This window comes from Notamacropus eugenii, chromosome 5 (assembly GCF_028372415.1).
Source record: "Notamacropus eugenii isolate mMacEug1 chromosome 5, mMacEug1.pri_v2, whole genome shotgun sequence".
Taxonomy (NCBI): domain Eukaryota; kingdom Metazoa; phylum Chordata; class Mammalia; order Diprotodontia; family Macropodidae; genus Notamacropus; species Notamacropus eugenii.
The window spans coordinates 319,124,047-319,146,611 of NC_092876.1; the positions used below are offsets into that span (position 1 = coordinate 319,124,047).

Here is a 22,565-nt window from a genome sequence, read left to right on the forward strand (position 1 = left end):
AGTGGATCTTACATTTTTTTTCTCTGGGGTTTGTTTTTAGAGGTGGCTGCTGAGAGCTTAGATTAATTTTAGAACAGAAATTCTAACTGGCTCTTTCTGAGATCCTCTGAAAATCATCAGATCCATTTCAAGTTGGCTGATCTTTCAGGAATCGCGTGATCCACTGGTACTTGGCCAGGGTCCGGGTAATATGGGAGGTCACTCCTCCACCAAAGAAGGCTTCTTTGAGAACCAAAACAGCTTCAGTTGCCAATCAAAGTTGGCATGGTCATAAAAGAACAACCAAAAGAGTCTCTAATATCTTGTTCAAAATCCAATACCCTCTGTCACTGCCCAGCACACCCCCTGCTGAGGATGTGCATATACTGTTATTCAGAAATTGTAGGATTATAGATTCTGAGCTGGAAGATACCTTAGAGATCATCTAACCCCATACCCTCATTTTACAGATGAGGAAACTGAGGCAGAGAGCAGGAAAGTGACTTACCTAAAGCTATGAAGGTAACCAGAAGCAGAGCTGAAATGAACACTACAGAGATAGGTAAGAAGATAGATGGATGGATAGATAGATAGATAGATAGATAGATAGATAGATAGATAGATAGGTAGATAGATAGATAGATAGATAGATAGATGGATGGATGGATGGATAGATGGACAGATAGACAGACAGACAGACACAGATAGATAGATAGATAGATAGATAGATAGATAGATAGATAGACAGACAGACAGATAGATAAATAGAGATACAGATGCCTAAGTTAGAGATGATTGATGAGCCATTTATTTCAGGGCCCATCGAATTCTGTGTCAGGATAGTTTGGCAAAGCTACATAAGAATAGCATTAGGAGTCACCAACTAATCAATTAACAAAAGGAAAGAAGATTATCTACAAGAATTACAGGAGCCCTTATATAAGAGATGCTGACTAGCTATTCTCTATGTCCATTGAGGATAGAACCATAGGAAATGACCTTACATTGTAGCAGAGAGTTTCATTGGACATAAAAGAATAATTTCTTGCTCAGTATCCTTCAGTGGCTTGGCATTCAAGCCATACTTACTTCTCCAGCTTCATCCAATAATGTTCTCCTTATACTGTGCTCTCTGGCTAAATTGAACCAGTTGTGATCTAACATGTTATTGCCTCCATATAACTATCACTGTTCTCTCTGTCAGGAATCTCCCTGTCCCAACATTCCCCTGTGCCTGTTGAATTCTTACCCATCCTTTAAACCCAACTCAACCAACATCTATCTCATGATAGTCCCACTTGGCCATGTCTCTTCAGCTCCACCTCCACTTTCTCCACGGAGGACAGAGTGCTGTGACTGGAGTCAAAGACTCATCTTCCTGAGTTCAAATTTGGCCTCAGACACTTACTAGCTGTGTTTGCCTCGGTTTCCTCATCTATAAAATAAGCTGGAGAAGGGAATGGCAAAGCACTCTAGTATCTTTGCCTAGAAAATCCCAAATGGGGTCACAAAGAGTCGGACACACTCAAAATGGCTGAATGATGATGATGACAACGTGCGTCCCTACTGGACTATCAGCTCTGTGAAAGCAGTGACCACGTCACCTAAATATCTCCCCAGCTAGCCCAGCGCTCTGCACAGAGCTTCATAAATGCTTGTTCTATTCAATTAAATTCCTGGGAATTGCAAAACCCTGAACTAATGACAGGCTTGGAATATGTCCTCAGAGAGGATTTTTTGGAAAACAATATTTTTATTATTAGTTGTATAAATATAGACAAAGTAGAACAGATAAAGAGGATTTCATATTTTAAAACTTGGATCTCTATTTCATATTGCTTTTTTTTAAAAAAAAAAAAAAGTACAGCTTAAATTAACACTTCTGTTTGCCGCATTTCTCTATCTATCTGAGAGGAAAGTGATGGATAACCTTCTGATGTCCAGGTTCAAGTCAAGGCTCCAAGAAAATGGTATTTAAGAGCACTCCAAATTAAAGACAGGAACTTTTTGTGCCCTGAATAATAGTGAGACCATCAACCTTCTAATAATCCATCTGAGCAAGAGGAATGCTTTCCTGGCATACCAAATGAATGCCAACTCTGTTGGGAATCAGAGCCTGCCTACTTTTTCTTTCACCTTAAACCAGCCCTTCTATACTTTGGCTCATACCTATTCCTTATGCACACGTTTCCTCTCCAGTTAAACCACTTCCTTCTCTCCACAGCTAGTTCAACTACTACCAAAAAACCAGTCTAAAAGGGTCTCATAGTCTCTTTTAGACTATTCCACAGCCTCCTTTCCTGCCCTTAAATAGCTTCAGGGCCCAGAGAAAGCACTCAAATTTCCCCTTGCTGAATTGAATTGAATCTCCCTTGGTAACCCTGAGCTAACAAACCTCATTATAAGAAGTCATTTTATCTAATCTAAACCCCCATGTTGTAACATAAAAGCCCACATCCTGCTCTTCTATTCTCGGTCCTCCTAAGGCTTCACTTTAAAGATACGGAAGGTTTTGAAATAGCCATAAAAACCCCACAGACTAATCAGTTGGACACATATCTTGAAAATTCATTATAGGCAGAGCCTTACAGCCAGACTTATAACCAGGGCAGGACAGTTGGGGCTTTGTCCAAGAATGCCAAAACTTAAAGCATGTTAGCATTTGTACTCCTTCAAGCAGCTAGAAGCAACTGAGCTTAGCACTTAGCAAGAATAGTTAAAATAGGAAGCTACCAGATAACTGCTTTCTCTTCCCCCAAACCCTCATCCCTGATCAGCTTAATTCCAGGTGGGCTCCTCTCTAGCCCAGCCCAGCTCCTTCTCACGCTATTCCCTCCTCTAGTGGAAGGAGCAGCCTTGGGATGATCCAGAGCCTTACTACATAGAACCTGTGTCCTGAGGTCCAAGATCTCTTCCCCAACCTCTCCTGCAAATAAACTGAATTTGTCTTTCACAGCTGATTTGAGAGCCCTCTTGTGCTGCTTACCCCGGCTACTTTTGCGCAGTGCTTGCCCCAGCCATTAGAATTGCCATTTAGGGCTCTGCCTGCACTAGGTACATGCAAAAGAAATATTACAGTTTCTGATCTTGTATTTCCAAATGGGTGGGTACAAATTAAATTAATATTCTGTAGTGTAAATAGTAGAGCTTAGCATGGTCATACAGGTGTTTAAAAGACGGAATGAAAGAGAGTTCAGAGGCAAAAATTTCCTGAGGGAAGGTGAGTTTGGGATTAAATCTGAAAGAAAAAGAAATCAAATTGATCATAAGGAACATCAGAAAGCTGATTTGGTTGGTCTTTGTGTTCTAGATAAAGATGCAAATACTCATGACTCATCTTCGATGCATACATACTATATTTCTTCTATTCATAGCTACATACCATGGTTAAGCCAGAGCTCTCAGAGATCACTGAAATTACACACACCCTGCTTACAAAGCAGTTCTCTGAGGAAAGATGAGATGATATGATCATCAGCACTGCTTCCTCCTGTGAGCTTTGATTACTCCCACTCCCTGGGAGTTCCTGAATTCAAGCTGAGGGTTACTAGCAGGTGAAGCCTATAGATGTACATGTATGTATATGTAGGCATGAATTATGTATAAAGCCCATTCAGTGAATCAGCCTGTTTAAGAAGTAGTCAGGGGATGGCATAGAAATAAGGCAAAGAAAAATAACTAAACCAGATTGGGAGGGAAACAGCAACAGTTATTATTGATAATCACTCTTAAACCAGGAGGGTCCAGAAAACAGCCCTTAAGTGGAGCTTGGGCAGGGGTCTAGTGTGGTACGATCTATGAGCTTCAGAGTACGGTAGGCTTAAGGTTTTGGGAAAGGAAAGGAAGGGAAAGGGAAGGAAAGGAAGGAAAGGGAAAGGAAGGGAAGGAAAGGGAAGGGAAAGGAAGGGATAGGAAGGGAAAGGAAAGATCTAGCCAATACCAAATAGGCTTTGGCCTAAAGGGGCCAAGGTCTTCCATTGCATCCTGGGTCATCTACAGTCATCCTGATGAATATCTGGTCACTGGATCTGGATGGGTCAGGAGGAGAAAGTGAGGCTAGTGACCTTGCATAGCCCTCCCTCACTCAAAACAAAGTCAAGTGCAAGTTAGGTTATCATTTCTCTGATGGCATGGTCTTCTTCAGCAACAAAGGATGAACCCAACAATGTATAAAGCATTTATTATTTCAGTCAAAGGTTTTATATATCTACATGTATCTATATACACACAAATAAAATACATACACATATACAAATATGCACAATTAAAATATATACATATGTATTTATTTGGAATCCAATTTGTGATTTCATCAGTATATGGAACCCCTGGTATAGAAACCACTTCCAGTGATGTAAATCAATAACTTATGGAGGTTAAGTGATTTCCCTATTGGGACTCACAGTTAATGTGTTTCAGATGAAGGGCTTGAATCTATGTCTTCCTAACTCTAAGCTCTGTTTCCCAATCTGCCAATGCCAATTATCATGAGAGGTGAAATATGTATATTTTGGATAACTTATACTTTTTCAGCTATTCAAGGCCCCCCTTCAGGGAATCACTAATGCAAATATATCAGATAAAGGACTAGTTCTGTTCCTACTTCCCCAAATCACTAAGCCATCGTGATTTTAGAGAGTCTCTTTAAGGAACTACACAGTAGTTAATATTTTGACTCTGAGAATACTGATTTAATGTCCCTTGTCATTTGGGGGGTGGGGGGGGAGAGTGTCAGAGCAGGCCCAGACCTGTGATTTCATCAGAATAGGAACTTCTCAGGAGAAAACTTTTCAAAAATATTTTTTCTCCGACTACATGTAAAAACAATCTTAATATTCTTTTGTCAAATTTTGAATTTTAAATTCTCTCCCTCCCTTCTCTGCCCCTCCATTGAGAAGGCAAGCAGTTTGGCAGAGGTTATACGTATGTAGTTGTGCAAAACACATTTCCACTTAAGTCATGCCATGAAAGAAAATATAGATAAAACAAGGAAAATGAAGAAATAAAGAAAAAGAGTATCTTTGATCTGCATTAAGGCTCCACTAGTTCTTTCTCTGGAGTTAGACAGCACCTTTCATCATAGATCCTTCAGAATTGTCTTGGATCACTGTATTCCTGAGAATAGCTAAGCTACGCATAGTAGATCACTGTATCATGCTACTGTTACTGTATACAGTGTTCTCCTGGTTCTGCTCATTTCATTTTGCATCAGTTGGGAGAAAACTCTTACCAAAACAAGTCTGTACCTGCTCTGTATCTTCTAGTTTTAGAGTTAGCTTGGGGACCATAAGGTTAAGTGACTTAGCCAGTCATATAGTTGCTATATTTCAGAGGCATAACCAGTCAGGTTTCCTCGGTTCTGAGGCTAGTTCTCAATTGCCTTGTTATACTCAAATGAAATACTTTTGTATCAAACGATATTACCATGAGAGTTCCACCAATGGCCTCTAAATTTGTGTGGTATTCTATATAATGAAATTCTAGTAAAGAAAAAATAAATTTGTATCACTCTCCCTTCAAGTTCTTTATAATGGGATTGTGTGTCTATGAAGGATTCCTTTCTTCTAATGATTAGACAACTCATTTCTGGCCATTTAAAACCAACTAAAGTAGCAAAACATTTCTGTATCAACTGATAGGGGAAGGTATCTTCTCTTTGTGTTTGTATGGTAGTTTACTGCTACTGGAACAAACCTACCACAACTCAGAACTTAAAGAGGTTAAAAACCTCATACATTCTTTTAAGCTATAAAAGTTAAAATGACATTTAAAATCCCATGCTTCCCTCAATGTCATAAAAGTTGAACAAACTTACTTAAACAGAATCATAATCTCATACATCTCCTAAGGAAACAAACTTAGTTAAACAGACTCTCTATGTAAACTAAGTCAGGTTATAGATTATACAACATACAATGGGCAATTGAGAGAGGAGATTTATATGCTTACAGAGGTCAATCCTTCCATACATGGCTAAATCACTTTGGGAAGCTCAAATTCCCCTTTGGCTTCTTGTCTAAGGAATATCGAAAAGTCTTCTCTAGATATTATCACTTTATGAGTCAGGTTTTAGCTAGGTGAGGTTAATATTAACAGAAAACAGGCTTTAATTAGCCTAAAATTCCAGGATGATGACATAATAAAAATTTTAAAAAGGAAATAAAAAATGTAAAATTATTATCTTGCAAATGGCTTCTATTATAAAAAAAAAAATCAAAGCAACGGGACCATTAAAAGACACCTGGGAGTATATATTGGATAGCATGATGTCTGGGGGGGAGGAGGAGAAGGAGGTGGAGAAAATTCAAAACTTATGAAAGTGAATGTTGGAAACTAAAAATAAATAATTTAAAAAATCTTAAAAAAAAAAAAGATGGTGAAGTAAAAGCAGGGATTCCCTGAGCTCTCCTCTCAAATCCTCTAAATACCTGTAAAAATGACTCTAAACAAATTCTAGAGCTATAAAACTCACAAAATGGCAGAGTGAAACAAATCCACAGAGGAGCTCAAAAAGGAGTTTGAAAATGGGGTAAGAGAAGTAGAGGAAAAATTGGGAAGAGATATAAGAGTGATGCAAGAAAATCATGAAAAACTAGTCAACATCTTGCTAAAGAAGCCCCCAAAAAATACTGAAGAAAAGACTAACCCAAATGGCAAAAGAAGTCCAAAAAACCAATGAGGAGAAAAATGCCTTAAAAAGCAGGATTGGCCAAATGAAAAAGGAGGTTCAAAAGGTCACTGAAGAAAATAACTCCTTCAAAATTAGAATGGAGCAAATGGAAGCTAATGACTTTATGAGAAATCAAGAAATTATAAAACAGAGCCAAAAGATTGAAAAAATAGAAGACAATGTGAAATATCTCATTGGAGAAAGCACTGACCTGGAAAATTGATCTAGGAGAGATAATTTAAAAATTATTGGACTACCTGAAAGTCATGATCAAAAAAAGAGCCTAGACATCATCTTTCAAAAAATTATCAAGGAAAGATATTCTAGAACCAGAGGGTAAAATAGAAATTGAAAGAATCCATCAATCACTTCTGGAAAGAGATCCTAAAAGGATAACTCCTAGGAATATTGTAGTCAAATTCCAAAGTTCACAGCACAAGGAGAAAATATTGCAAGTAGCCAGAAAGAAACAATTCAAGTATGATGGATATACAATCAGGATAAAAAAGATTTAGCAGCTTCTGTACTAAGGGATTGGAGGGCTTGGGATACAATATTCTGGAGATCAGAGGAGCTAGGATTAAAACCAAGAATCATCTTTCAGGGAGGAAAAATGGATATTCCATGAAATAGAGGACTTTCAAGCATTCTTGATGAAAAGACCAGAGCTGAATAGAAAATTAGATTTTCAAATGCAAGAATCAAGAGACATATGAAAAGGTAAACAGGAAAGAGAAATTATAAGAGACTTATTAAAACTGAACTGTTTACATTCCTACATGGAAAGATGTTATTTGTAACTCATGAGACCTTTCTCAGTATTAGGGTAGTTGAAGGAAACAGATACATAGATAGTAAATAGATAGATAGATAGACAGACAGACAGACAGATAGATAGAGGGCACAGGGTGAGTTAAATATGAAGGGATGATATCTAAAAAATAAAATTAAGGGGTGAGAGGAATATATTGGGAGGAGAAAAGGAAAGATAGAATGCAGTAAATTATCTCACGTAAAAGAGGCAAGAAAAAGGTTGTACAATGGAGGGGAAGAAGGGAGAGGTGAGAAGGAAGAAGTGAACTTTAATAGGATTTGGCTTAAGGAGGAAAGAACATACACACTCAATTAGATATCTTACCCTACAGAAAAGTAGGGGGGAAGGGGATAAGAGGGGGGAATAACAGAAGGGAGGGAAGACTGGGGGAGGGGGTAGTCAGAAACAAACACTTTAGAAAAAGGACAGGGTCAAAGGAGAAAATAGAATAATTGGAGGGCAGGATAGGATGGAGGGAAATATAGTTAGTCTTTCACAACATGATTATTATGGAGGTGCTTTGCATAACTACACATAAATAACCTACATTGAGTTGCTAGCCTTGTCAATAGGGGTGGGTGGGGAGGGAAGAAGGGAGAGAATTTGGAACTCAAAATTTTAAAAACAAATGTTAAAAAATTGTTTTTACATGCAACTGAGAAATAAGATATACAGATTGTGGGGTGTAGAAATCCATCTTGCCCTTCAAGAAAGTAAAGAGGAAGGGGATAAGAAGAGGGGATGATAAAAGAGATGGCAGAATAGGAGAAGGGGTAATCAGAATGCATGCCATCTCAGGGTTGGGGAGGAGGAGAAAGATGGGGAGAAAATTTGGAACTCAAAATCTTGTGGGAATGAATGTTGAAAACTAAAGATAAATAAATAAATTTAATTCTTAAAAGAAAAAAGACACTTGAGAAACACTGAGGCTTTTGCTTGATGGCCTTGAAAGGCTAAATATGCTTCACAATCTGGGCATTGAAGGCTACCCATAGTCCGACTCCCATTGATCTTTCCTGTCTCATTTCATTTATTTCCCTTTTATCTACCCTTCATTTCAGTCAAATTGGGCTATTAGCCCTGTCCATGACATTCTATCTGTTATTTCCCTGCCTTTTCAAGAATTATCTGGGATTGTGCTTACATCTGCCTCTGAGAATCCCCATTCCTTAGAGACATAGTGAGTGTCATCTCCTATTATCAGGACCTTCCTGATTCCCATTCCCACCCCCAAGTTTTAATGTTCTTTCTTTTGAAATTATTTTATATCTATTTGCCTCTACACGTGTCATGGTCCTCCTCTCCTCATCAGAATATCAGCTTCTCGATGGGAGAACCTATTGCATTTTTCTGTTTGTATTCCTGGGGACTAGCTCAGTGCCTGACCAGTTTTGGAAGTTTAATAAAGGGATGTTGTCTTGAGAAAAATTGAACTAAGTTCTCACTTAGTTCTGAGCAGAGGTTTATTTAGTTTCTTTGTTTAAAGTCACAGTGTACAATCCCTGTGACCCTACCTGTAAACGGTTTTTAAAATTTGAGCTAGGTTACTCTGATCTTTTTAAGTGTGGCATCTGCCATTCCCAAAGATCACAATTCCTATTTGAGTGAGGCTCCCTAAAGTCTTGACACAGTTTAGGCAATAACTATCCCTCACTAGCCCTTCTTATTTTCCTAAGAGGCCTCAAGAAGTTAATTTGGTATATTCCTTCAGTGACTGCAAAGCCTTGTGCCTTGTCTACACATGTTATTTATGAGGATCTATGGTGCTTCATAGTTTCAAGACTATTTTAAGGTGCTTCTCTATCCACTGTGCCAATTACGCTTACAGGAATAACTGTGGACATGGAGAGAGGAGATAGAGGCAGAAGTAGCTACAGAAAGAGAAATAAATAGCTAAGTTGCTTAGCTAAAGAATTTTAATAACACCTGGCAGTGACTGTCCCCGTCTCTGAAATACCTTGGGAAGCCTACAATATAGCACCATCTAGTGGCGAAACACAGTCATTCTGGAAGTACAGTCTCATCATGGCGCAACAGTTGCCATTTCCACATATAGCACCATATACTACAGGATTCTCCTTTGTCCTTGAGAAATCATGCAAGCCCGTGCCCCTGTTTTGTTCTACATTTTAAACAAAATTTGGGTAAAGATGTAGTTGGCATTCACATCAAATTTGTGACTAGTTCTAGTGGGAAAAACAACAAGAACTAGAAACTTCCTTTGATCACAAGCCAATGGGGTGATAATAGCTGTTGCAAAGTAAGTGAAATCTTCCTTTCAATATTGCGAGGACCTGTTCTCTCATTGGGATGGAGCTTCCCACCCCCATCGCGGATGGCAACTCCTCTCCAACCTACTAGATTTGCTGTGGTAGAAAATGTAACATTCTAGAGTGCTCCCTCCTCACCCCTGGCTTCCCAGGCCGATTTCAAGACTCAGAGCAAATTCCACCTTCTATAAGAAGCCTTTCCGGGTCCTTTCCATTTCTCGTGGCTTCCTTCTGAAATTACTTTCCATTTTCTCTGCATATATCTGTAGCAGCAAGCACCCCAGCGTATACAGGAGTACCTGCAGAACTTGTTCTTTTATGTGCTTTTCTAAAAGGAAAGCAACTTTTGAGGGGTTAACAATCTTGTTGAATCACATATAGCAACAGAAAAAATACAAGCAGAGAAATAAAGACCAACATATAGGGCTTCTGTTTGACCATAAACAATACATACATCACATATCTACAGACAGATCTAACTGTCTGACCATTACATACATACATAGTTACCAGAGAGAAAAACACCAACAGCTGGGTTTCCAAAGTGGGTGGGGTGGGGGGGCATGGCTACTCAGAGTCTCACCTGGCACATGAACCTTATTCCAAGCTCCTGAAGCAAAACCTCACCCCAGAATATATATATATAGATATATATATATGTATATGTATATACTTTTCAGAGCTCCCCATGAGGCCAATAATGGGGGAGGGGAGGAAGATGTTTAACTCTAATTTACATTATGTTATCTTATATGCAAATAGTTACTTGACTCAGGGTCAACATGGACCAGTAGCAGGAAGAATAGTTAATGACTTAATAGAGGCTTGTCGACTGACTAACAAGTTTTGTGCTAAGTTGTGAAGACACAAATACAAAAGTGAGATCATCTTTCCCTTCAAGAAGCTTCTAATTACATTCTAATATGGAAAGATAACACATTAGGAAAATGTAACTACAGGTCTGATTCTAAGACTTAGTGGTCTTTAGGGTACCTGCTTGGTAGATAGGAAGGCCTAGAGGCTATAAAGTTCAATGTCCTTAGATGACAGACATATTATAGTCTATCACTGGGCCATTCTCATTGCCATTCCAACTTGACAGCATCTGCCAGAGCTTGTACACTATTGATAAAAGTCTTTGAGAAGCCAGCATCATCTTTCTGCCATGTTGACTTATTAAAGGAAGATATCCATGATATAATTGTGGGCCATGGCAATAGAAGTACTATGCCCATATCAATGAGTGAGAAGGAAGCAATAGTCCACTGTATTCTGAGCTGATCAGACCAATTGTAAAATTCTGTGTAGTTTTGTTTCAGGTTGTAAGTGCCACACTTTAAGATGGACCTTTACAAACTATAGGGTACTGGTGAAGTGTGTGACAAGAAGGTGAGGTGTCTGGAAGTCATGTCATATTCATTTAACCCACCAGGGAAACTGTTGCCTAGTTATCAGGGCCCAGGCACTAGCTGTTCCATGATCCCCTTGGAGGTTATACACAGTATCCAACACCAGAGGGCTCTAGGGGGAAATGTCAATGTCTATTATTCTCTGAGAGCTCCTACCTTTAACCTGCCTCCCTTCACCTCCAATTCTGCTCCTTTGTAAATAGTAGGCTCATAACATCAGTCCAGAAATGTGGACTTTTCTGTGTGGATTTATCTAATATATAGTCTTTTGGCTCAACCCCCATCTACCAGAAAAGGAACTCTTTCCTGTTCCTCTCCCTTACATTTCAGTAGATCTCAAACTCATGAGCATAACCTAATGTGGTACACCAAACAAGTATGGCTTGGATATAGATAGTATGTATTACCATAGAAGTAAAAGGAATAAATTAGATTTAATAAAACAACTACATGTTCTGTATCCCTGTAAGCTTCTTTCAGGTGCAAGTCTCTCTTAATAAGTCTATAGACATGCCCAAAACCCAAAAGTTTCTGGACATTTTTCAGGTGCTTAGGTACTCTCATCAGGCAATACAAGCATCCCCAGAGGTAGAATTGATAAGCATGGAGTTAGCACACTAACCCATTTTTTGAGTAACAATTTTATTGAAACACTTGATATAAAGACTGTGAGCCAATACACACAAAATTCTGTCCTAATAGTCCTCTGCAACCTGATGAAATTCATCATAAAAGCTTACACTCATAAGCTCTCTTTTCATTTTTAGTTAGGCTTAGTTACCTGTAGCCTATTTTTCTAAATCACTGTAATCACTGTACAAATCAAAGGCATGCAGAGGAAAATTAAATTAGAGAAATATCCAGGAAAAAGAAAGCACAACACCATGTCTTGGCTCAAATTTTCCTCATATTAAACTACTTTTCTTACTAACCACACATTCAAAACCCTAGGACTACATCAAAATTATGAATATCTGTGAGATTTTCATAATGGAAACCTTAAACCTTATTATCACAAACTCATTGAGATCAGGAACTTTGTCTTTTCCCTCCTGGAAATAAGACCATAATAGGTATTTAGCAAATATCTGCTAGGTAATTCTTAGCTGATCATTGCTGAACCTATAATCATCCTTCATTCTTATTCTTGGTTGTCAACAGTGGCTGTTGGATTGAACTCAGAGTATTCTAGCTCTGATGCTAGCATGCCACAGGTATGGGCCAAAAGACCACAGATTCAGACTGGGTGCAGGTCAGATACTAATGAGAACTGCCATTGTGGCAGGAAGTTGTATGAATGGTGATGAAGAAAAATAGAATTAAATGGATTGACCCAGTCATTAGTGTTTATTTTGTGTGTACTTATGTGAACACATCATTCTCTCCAGTGGAATGGAAGTTCCTTGAAGGCAAGACCCACTTCTCTCAGCATCTAACAGTGTCTGGCACATAGTAGACATTTCCTAAGTACCTCTTGAATTGAATTGAAATGGGCAAGACCCTTACCCTGTTGTATAGTATGATTTCAGGGAGTTTAGGTTTCCCTATTCTTTCTCCTCCCTCATCCTCTACATATAACCCTCCCACCTCCCTGCCAAGAAGTCTCTATTGATTCTCTGAACTTAAATTCCCCAGAATTTTCATTGCACATTTAGGAATAATGTTTAAAATGCATAGAACACTGCCTCATAGTATGGCATAGATAGTGCAACTAAGAACAAATTATTTGGGAAAGTAATGGGAAGCTGGAGATAGCAGGGTGCCAGTGGACATCTGAAGAAAGATCAGGAACAATAATAAAAATAATAATAACTGAAATTTCTACATCATAAGATGTACAAAGTGATTTGCAGAAGCATTAGTTAATAAAGACTGAAAACATGAAATAGAACCTATATCTCCTACTATACTCCCCTATAGGGGCAGCCAAATGGAGCAGTGGATAGAGTTCAGGGCTTGGAGTTTGGAAAACTCATCTTCATGAGTTCAATTCTCGCCCCAGACACTGTATGACCCTAGGCAAATCATTTAATCCTGTTTGCCTCTGTTTCCTCATCTGTAAAATAGGCTGGAGAAGGAAATGGCCAACTACTCTAAGTCGCTTTGCCAAGAAAACCCCAAATGGAGTCATGAAGAGTCAGAAATGACTGTAATGGCTGAACAACAACAAAAAAATGCTCTCCTAGGAGGTTAATACTTTAAATATTAGAATTTGCAGTATTTAGTGGAACTCTTGATTAGGCATTCAATTTTGTCTCAGCTCTATACTGAGAGGGAGGGGGAAAATACCAAGGAGTGAATAGCTACAACTAGAACAAATCTCCTGATCCTCAAATTGGGGTGGGGGGATGTGGGAGCGGGGGGAGAGTTCACAAGAAGTTTAAAAGGGAAAAAAGAGCTAGAATCTAAGGGGGGGGGGTCTCTTAAACTGCCTCTTAGACAACTGGAATTGGTTGAACAAATTGTGCTATAGGAATATAATGGAATATTGCCAGGTAAGAAATGACAAATGATACAATTTCAGAGACCTCTGGGTACTATAAACTGATACAGAGTGAAGTGAGAACCTTGAGAGCAATTTATACAAGGACAACAGTATTGTAAAAAAGAAAAAAAAACAACAGCACTTTGAAAGAATCTAATCAATTGATGACCAACTATGTCTCCAGAGGGTCTAAGATAAAATACATTATACACTGCCTCAGAGGGGAGGGTGATGGACACAAAGTATAAAGAAAGATGTACATTTGTGGATGTGGCCAACATATAGATTTGTTTGGTTTGACTATGCTAATTTGTTACAAAGGTGTCTTTTTCTTTCTCTTGGTTAAGGGAGAGGCTGGGTGGAAAGTTAGCGATAGTTATGTCAAAGAAGAGTCATTGAAATATTTTTTAAAACATGTTCATAAGTGAACAGAAGGAAGTTCAGAAGGAAATGAAGTCAAGCAAGACAGTTTTGAAAATAATGTGTGGACTTGATTACATACCTTTTTATAAGCAAGCAATGTGGAATGATGATTCACAGCTTCATAAAGAATCCTCTTTTTGTGTTTGGCTATATTGATAGATATGCTCTTTTTTGTTTTGGGGGATTTTGGTTTGTTTTTTGTTTTGTTTTGTTTTTGCTATCTCTCTCCTTTTTCCTTTTTTATAAACTTTTATTGACATTTATTGTTTCTGACATCACCATAGCATCCCAGTATCCCTCCTAGCAAGATCCAGAAAGCCATCCCATATTACAAAAAAATTTTTTTTGAGAGAGAGAGGAAAAAAACTCAGCACAACTGTCCAAAACATTGAAAATATATGAAAATACATATAGTGTACAATACCTATAGACTTCCTACTTCCATGAAGGGGAAATTTGGAAGTATTCTCATATCTCATCGTTCAAATCCTGTTTGATCTTTATAATTTTGTCACATTTACTTTTGATTTTTCGTACTATCTTCTTTCCATTTACATAGTTGTTACTATGTATATTGTTTTCTTGGGTCTATTTGCTTTACTCTGCATCAGTTCATGTAGATCTTTCCATGATTCTCTGTATTCCTCACATGCATCATTTTTTTATAGCATAGTAACATTTCATTACATTCATGTAACATAATTTGTTTAGTCATTCCCCTATTGATAAGCCTATACTTTGCTTCCAATTTTTAGTTATCACAAAAAGTATTATGATAAATATTTTGGGGTATATGAAGACTTTTTTCTTATTAATGGCTTTTTGAAAATATAAACCTAGTAATGGAGTCTCTGGTTCAAAGGGCATGTCACTTTATTTGCATAATTCCAAATTGCTTTCCAAAATGTTTGTATGACTTCACAACTTCATCAACAATGTGTCAAAATGCCTATATTTCCTTCAACAATCCCTCCATTGGCTGTTGTCATTTTTTGTCATTTTTTCATTTTTACCATTTTTGAAGAGTATGAGGTGAAATCTCAGGATCGTTTTGATTCACATTTCTTTTGTTATTAGTGATCTGAAGCATTTTTTCAGGAAGTTGTGAATACTTCACAATTCTTTTTTTTTATTACTATTATTCATATCCTTTGGCCATTTATCTATTGGAGAATGGCTACTGACTTCATATAATTTTATTAATTGCTTATAGATGTTGGATGCTGAGCCTTTATCAGAGAAATTTGATACAAAGATTTTTTTTCCCATTCAACTACCTCCCTTCTTATCCTAGTTACATCAATGTTATCTGTGCAGAAGCTTCTCACTTTCAAATAATCAGTTATCTGTTTTATCTTTTGTAATTGCATCTACCTCTTATTGCCTTAAGAATACATCTCCTGTCATATCTTAAAAAAAAAATGAAATCAAGCAGTGAGAGAGAAAGATATTGGGAGGAGAAAGGGAGAATTGAATGGGGCAAATTATCTCTCATAAAAGAGGCAAGCAAAAGACTCATTAGTGGAGGGATAAAGAGGGGAGGTGAGAGAAAAACATGAAGTCTACTCTCATCACATTCCACTAAAGGAAAGAATAAAATGCCTACTCATTTTGGTATGAAAACCTATCTTACAATACAGGAAAGTGGAGGATAAGGGGATAAGCAGAGTGGGGGGGGGATGATAGAAGGGAGGGCATGGGGAGGAGAGTGCAATTTGAGGTCAACACTCATGGGGAGGGATAGGATCAAAAGAGAATAGAAGTAATGGGGGACAGGATAGGATGGAGGGAAATATAGTTAGTCCTATACAACACAACTATTATGGAAGTCATTTGCAAAACTACACAGATTTGGCCTATATTGAATTGCTTGTCTTCCAAAGGGAAGGGGTGGAGAGGGAGGGAGCTAAAGAAGTTGGAACTCAAAGTATTAGGATCAACTGTAATGTTCTTACCACTAGGAAATAAGAAATACAGGTAAAGGGGTATAGAAAGCTATCTGGCCCTACAGGACAAAAGAGAAGACAGAGACAAGGGCAGAGAGGGATGATAGAAGAGAGAGCAGATTGGTCATAGGGGCAATTAGAATGCTTGGCGTTTGGGGGGGGGGAGGGGAGAAAAGGGGAGAAAATTTGTAACCCAAAATTTTGTGAAAATGAATGTTAAAAGCTAAATAAAAAAAAAAAAATGAAAAAAAAAAAAAAAAGAATACATCTCCTGGGGGGAGGAGCCAAGATGGCGGAGTAGAAAGATACACATGTGCTAGCTCCAACCCCACAGCCCATAAAATACCTGTAAAGAAGAACTCCCAACAAATTCTGGAGCAGCAGAAGCCACAGAAGAATGGAGTAGAGGAGATTTCTGTTCTGACAGACCTGAAAAACCAACACGAAGGGTCCATCACGCCCTGGACCTGGAGCAGAGCCCAGCCCTGCCTTGGCTACATGGCACTGAGAAGAGCAGACCTGAGCAGGCTTCAGGGACAGAATCTCCAGCGGCTGCACAGGTCCCTCCACCCACAGGCACCAAAGGTCAGTGAGAGGGTCTTTTTGGCTCACTGAGAGGGGAGTGGGTGTCTCCATAGCTCGGGCCCCCTTGGGAGGCAGCAGTGGAGGCAGCAGCTGACAGGGGCTCCCAGAGCAGACAGGAGCCCAGATCCATTGTTGAAGGTCTCCACATAAACCCCCTGAGGAACTGAGCCCCGTGGGGTGGCCCTGCCCCCAACCCAAGCAGCTGAACTTAATCTCACACTGAATAGCAGCCCAGCCCCCACCAAAGGCCTAAGGCTGGGGAGCAGCATTTGAATCTCAGACCCCAAGCACTAGCTGGGTGGATTTGGAGGCAAGGTGGGTGTGGAGAGGACACTCAGAAGTCAATTAACTGGCTGGGGAAATGCCCAGAAAAGGGAAAAAAAATAAGACCATAGAAGGTTACTTTCTTGGTGAACGGATACCTCCTCCCATCCTTTCAGATGAGGAAGAACAATGCTTACCATCAGGAAAAGATATAGAAATCAAGGCTTCTGTATCCCAAACATCCAAAATAAATATTCAATGGGCTCAGGTCATGGAAGAGCTCAAAAAGGATTTTGAAGATCAAGTTAGAGAGGTGGAGGAAAAACTGGGAAGAGAAATGAGAGATATGCAAGAAAAGCATGAAAAAGCAGGTCAACACCTTGCTAAAGGAGACCCAAAAAAATGCTGAAGAAAATAACACCTTGAAAAATAGGCTAACTCAATTGGCAAAAGAGGTTCAAAAAGCCAATGAGGAGAAGAATGCTTTAAAAAGCAGAATTAGCCAAATGGAAAAGGAGATTCAAAAGCTCACTGAAGAAAATAGTTCTTTCAAAATTAGAATGGAACAGATGGAGGCTAATGACTTTATGAGAAACCAAGAAATCACAAAACAAAACCAAAAGAATGAAAAAATGGAAGATAATGTGAAATATCTCACTGGAAAAACAACTGACCTGGCAAATAGATCCAGGAGAGACAATTTAAAAATTATGGGACTACCTGAAAGCCATGATCAAGAAAACAACCTAGGCATCATCTTTCATGAAATTATCAAGGAAGGCTGCCCTGAGATTCTAGAACCAGAGGGCAAAATAAGTATTCAAGGAATCCACAGATCACCACCTGAAAGAGATCCAAAAAGAGAAACTCCTAGGAACATTGTGGCCAAATTCCAGAGTTCCCTGGTCAAGGAGAAAATATTGCAAGCAGCTAGAAAGAAACAATTCAAGTATTGTGGAAATACAATCAGGATAACACAAGATCTAGCAGCTTCTACATTAGGGGATCGAAGGATGTGGAATATGATGTTCCAGAAGTCAAAGGAACTAGAACTAAAACCAAGAATCACCTACCTAGCAAAACTGAATATAATACTTCCAGGGAAAAAATGGTCTTTCAATGAAATCGAGGACTTTCAGGCATTCTTAATAAAAAGACCAGAGCTGAAAAGAAAATTTGACTTTCAAACCCAAGAATGAAGAGAAGCATGAAAAGGTAAACAGCAAAGAGAAGTCATAAGGGACTTACTAAAGTTAAACTGTTTACATTCCTACATGGAAAGACAATATTTGTAACTCTTGAAACTTTTCAGTATCTGGGTAGTTGGTGGGATTACATACATACACACACACACACACACACACACACACACAGAGCACAGAATGAATGGAATAGGATGGGATCATATCTTAAAAAAGTGAAATTAAGTGGTGAGAGAGAAATATATTGGGAGGAGAAAGGGAGAAATGGAATGGGGCAAATTATCTCTCATAAAAGAGTCAGGCAAAAGATTTTTAGTGGAGGGAAAAAGAGGGGAGGTGAGAGAAAAACGTGAAGCTTACTCTCATCACATTCGACTAAAGGAAGGAATAAAATGCACACTCATTTTGGTATGAAAACCTATCTTACAATACAGGAAAGTAGGGGAGAAGGGGATAAGCAGGGTTGGGGGGATGATGGAAGGGAGGGCAAGGGGAGGAGGGAGTAATTTGAAGTCAACACTCTTGGGGAGGGACAGGATCAAAAGAGAGAATAGAAGCAATGGGGGGCAGGATAGGATGGAGGGAAATATAGTTAGTCTTACACAACTCAACTATCATGGAAGTCATCTGCAAAATTATACAGATATGGCCTATATTGAATTGCTTGCCTTCCCAAAGGGAATGGGTCGGGGGGGAAGGGATGAAAAGAAGTTGGAACTCCAAGTTTTAGGAACAACTGTAGAATACTGTTCTTGCTACTAAGAAATAAGAAATACAGGTAATGGGGTATAGAAAGTTATCTGGCCCTACAGGACAAAAGAGATGATGGGGACAAGGGAAGGGAGGGATGATAGAAGAGAGGGCAGATTGGTGATAGGGGCAATCAGAATGCTCGGTGTTTTGGGGTGGGGGGAGGGGACTAATGGGGAGAAAATTTGGAACCCGAAATTTTGTGAAAATGAATGTTAAAAGTTAAATAAATAAATGAAAAAAAAAGAATACATCTCCTGCTCATAGCTGTGAGAGGTATATGATGTTTCTCTTCTATTTTTTTTTTTTTTTTATGGTATGATCTTTAAAATTTAGGTTACATATTCATGTAGAATATATTGTAGAATATGGTGTTAGGTGTTGGTTTAAGCTATTTTCTGCCAGAGTGTTTTTCAGTTTTCATAACAGTTTTGTTTTTGTTTTTGTTTGGTTGGTTTTTTTTAATCAAATAGAAAGTTTTTCTCTAGGTAACTCTTGTTTTCCATGTCATTAAATATGGGTCATTGAATTCTATTATTTCTGAATCTCCTTTGTGTAGTCTGTTCCATTGATCTATTTCTCTATCCTTTAATACCAGATGGTTTTGATGACTTCTATTTTGTAATATAGTCTCAATTATTGCTTCTTATGCTTTGCTATTATTATATAGAAATGTTGATTTTTTGAGAGTTTATTTTGTAGTCTAAAACTTTGTTGAAACTGTTGTTATCTCAATTAGTATCTTTGCTGATTTTTTAGGGTAAACCACCATATCATCAGCAAACAGGGATGATTTTATCCCTTCATTCTACCTATCTTCATTCTTTTAATTTCTTTTCTTGTGTTACTGCTATTGAAAGTATTTTCAGAACACAACCAAACAGTAGGCATTCTTGTTTCATCATCATATTTATTTGAAAAGATTCAGGTTGCAAAAGGCTGCTTTGCATAGAATGCTTGTTTTTTTGTTTTAGGATGGCTCAACAAATAGGAAAACAATCAACATAATTAATCATATTAAAAACCAGACCATTCAAAATCATATGGTCATCTCAATAGATGCAGAAAACACCTTTGACAAACAAAATTTGATGCTTAAAAACCCTACAAAGTATAGGTATAGAGGACCCTTTTCTTAATATCATAAAAGTGTCGTCCTATTTTTATTGCATTATAATCTGGAAAGAATATATTAGCTATTTTTGCCTTTTCACATTTGTTTGCAATATATCTGTACCCTAGCATATGGTCAATTTTTGTAAAAGTTCCATGTGGCACAGAGGAATATGTATATTCTTTTGTTGTCCCATTTAGAAGATGCTATAAGACTTTTAACTCTAGATTTTTTTCAGAAATTTGTTCAGTTTAACATTTTTCTTTTTGTTTATCTTTTTGTTAGACTTATTCAAAATGGATAAGAGAACACTAAAGACTCTCCCTGTTGTGTTACTGTCTATATATTTTTATAAAAATTAATTTATTATTTATTTTTAACATCCATTTAAAAAAATTGAGTTCCAGATTCTCTCTCTTCTTGTTGCCTCTCCCTCATTCATTGAGGAGGCAAGAAATGTAATATCAATTATACATGTGAAATCATGCAAAACATTTCCATATTAGCTATGTTTCAAAAAAAAGTACACCTTAGTCTACACTCACACTCCATCAGTTTTGTCTCTGAAGATGGATTGCATTTTTAATCATAAGACCTTCAGAACTGTCTTCAGTCATTCCATTGATTAGAATAGACAAACCATTCACATCTGATCATCATACAAAATTATTATTTCCATGTACAAAGTTTTCCTGATTCTGCTCATCTCCCTCTGTATCATATCATATAAATTTCCAGGTTTTTCTGAAACCATTCTGGTCATCATTTCTTTATAGCACAATAGGATTCCATTCCAATCATATACCATTCTTTGTTCAGCCATTCCCCAATTGATGGACATCACCTCGATTTCCAATTTTTTGCTGCCACAAAAAGAGCTGCTACAAATATTTTTGTACAATAGGTCCCTTTCCTTTTCCTTTGACCTGTTTGGGATACAGACCTAGTCATGGCATTTCTGGGTCAAAGTTGTATGCATAGTTTTATAGCCCTTTGGGAATAGTTCTAAATTGCTCTCCAGACTGGCTAGGCAACTCCACCAATGGTACATTAGTGTCCCAGTTTTTTCATATTCCCTCCAATATTTGTCATTTTCTTTTTCTGTCATGTTAGCCAATCTGAAAGTTGTGAGGTGGTACCTCAGAGTGGTTTCAATTTGTATTTCTCCAATTAATAGTGATTTAGAACATTTTTTTATGTAACTATAGATAGCTTTGATTTCTTCTTCTGAAAACTACCTATTCAGATCCTTTCGTCATTTGTCACTTAAAGAATGACTTGTATTTTTTTTTGCAAATTTGACTCTGTTTCCTATACATTTGAAAAACTAGGCTGTAAAATTTTCCCCCAGTTTCCTGCTTTCCTTTTAGTCTTGGCTACTTTGGTTTTGGTTGTGTAAAAGTTTTTTAATTTAATATGATCAAAATTTTCCATTTTATTTCCTGTGATCCTATCTCTTATATAATCATATTCTTCCCTTATCCATGTATCCAACAGGTAAAATTTTCCATGCTACCCTATTTTCTTTATGATATCACTGTTTATGTCTATATCATGTACCAATTTTGACCTTATCTTGGTATATGGTGTGAATATTGGTCTATATCTAACTTCTGCCAAACTCCTTTCTAGTTTTCTCAACAAGTTTTGTCAAATAGTGAGTTCTTGTCCTAAAAACTAGGATTTGGGGTTTTTTCAAACATTAGATTATTATGATAATTTCCTACTATGTATTATATAACTAATCTATTCCATTGATATGCCACTCTATTGTTCAGGGAGTATTGTTTAAGTAGTACCAGATTTGTCTGTCTTCTTGAAGCTCAGATAATGTTTCCTTTATGAATTTAGATGCTAAAGCATTTGGAACGTATAAATTTATTACTGGTGTTGGTTTGTTGTTTGTGGTTCCTTTCAGCATAATATAGTTTCCTTGTTTATCCTTTTTTATTTTTTGAATGTTTTTGTTTGGTTGATAGCATAAAAGCACATAGTAAAACTGGTTCCCATCTCTTCAGTTTTATTTTGTGTATCTTTGTTTTTTAAAATGTATTTCTTATAAGCAACAGATTGTAGGATTTCATTTTGTTATCCAATCTGTCACTCTTTTTTCACTTTATTGGATTGTTTCATCCATTCATGTTTAAAATTATGAGTTAGGTTTATATTTTCTAATGTGTCTCTAAAATTGTTTTTAAGGTATTATTTCTTACCTCTTGCTACTGTAAACATAATATTATGTTCCTTTAATTACTTTAACTTTTTTTAAGGTGGTACTGTTCTTACTATTTTTCTTCTCCTCCCCATGATCCACTCTTCTCATTTGTTACCCTTTTCCATTTTAGGAATTTACTTATAGTTTCCTTTTTTCTTTTTTTCTTTTTTCTGGTTATATATTTCTTTTCCCTCTTTTTTCCTCTCTGTTAGTCAAGTACATTCCTCCCTTTTCTCCTCCCCTTCAACCAGTCCTGTTTATTAATTTTTAAAATTCATTTTTAAATCCCTTTCCAAAAAAGGATTTCTTTTACTTTTTTCATTATCCATCTTCATTCTGTTTACTCTAGACTTTCGTTCTCTGACTTATGACTCCTAAAATTGTCTCATCTCTCCCTTTTCTCTGTATTCTTCATGTAATCAAAGATTCCAAGGTATCC

The 22,565-nt window shown here is 37.5% G+C and overlaps 1 long non-coding RNA gene across 1 annotated transcript in view; it reads left to right on the forward strand.

Moving 5' to 3' along the window:
* The window catches only part of LOC140509229 (uncharacterized), a 45,114-nt gene that overhangs the window by 16,469 nt on the left and 6,080 nt on the right, over positions 1-22,565 (forward strand). The window contains exon 2 of the long non-coding RNA XR_011968600.1: positions 450-541. This is a non-coding gene — a long non-coding RNA (uncharacterized lncRNA). The remainder of the gene's footprint in view (positions 1-449; positions 542-22,565) is intronic.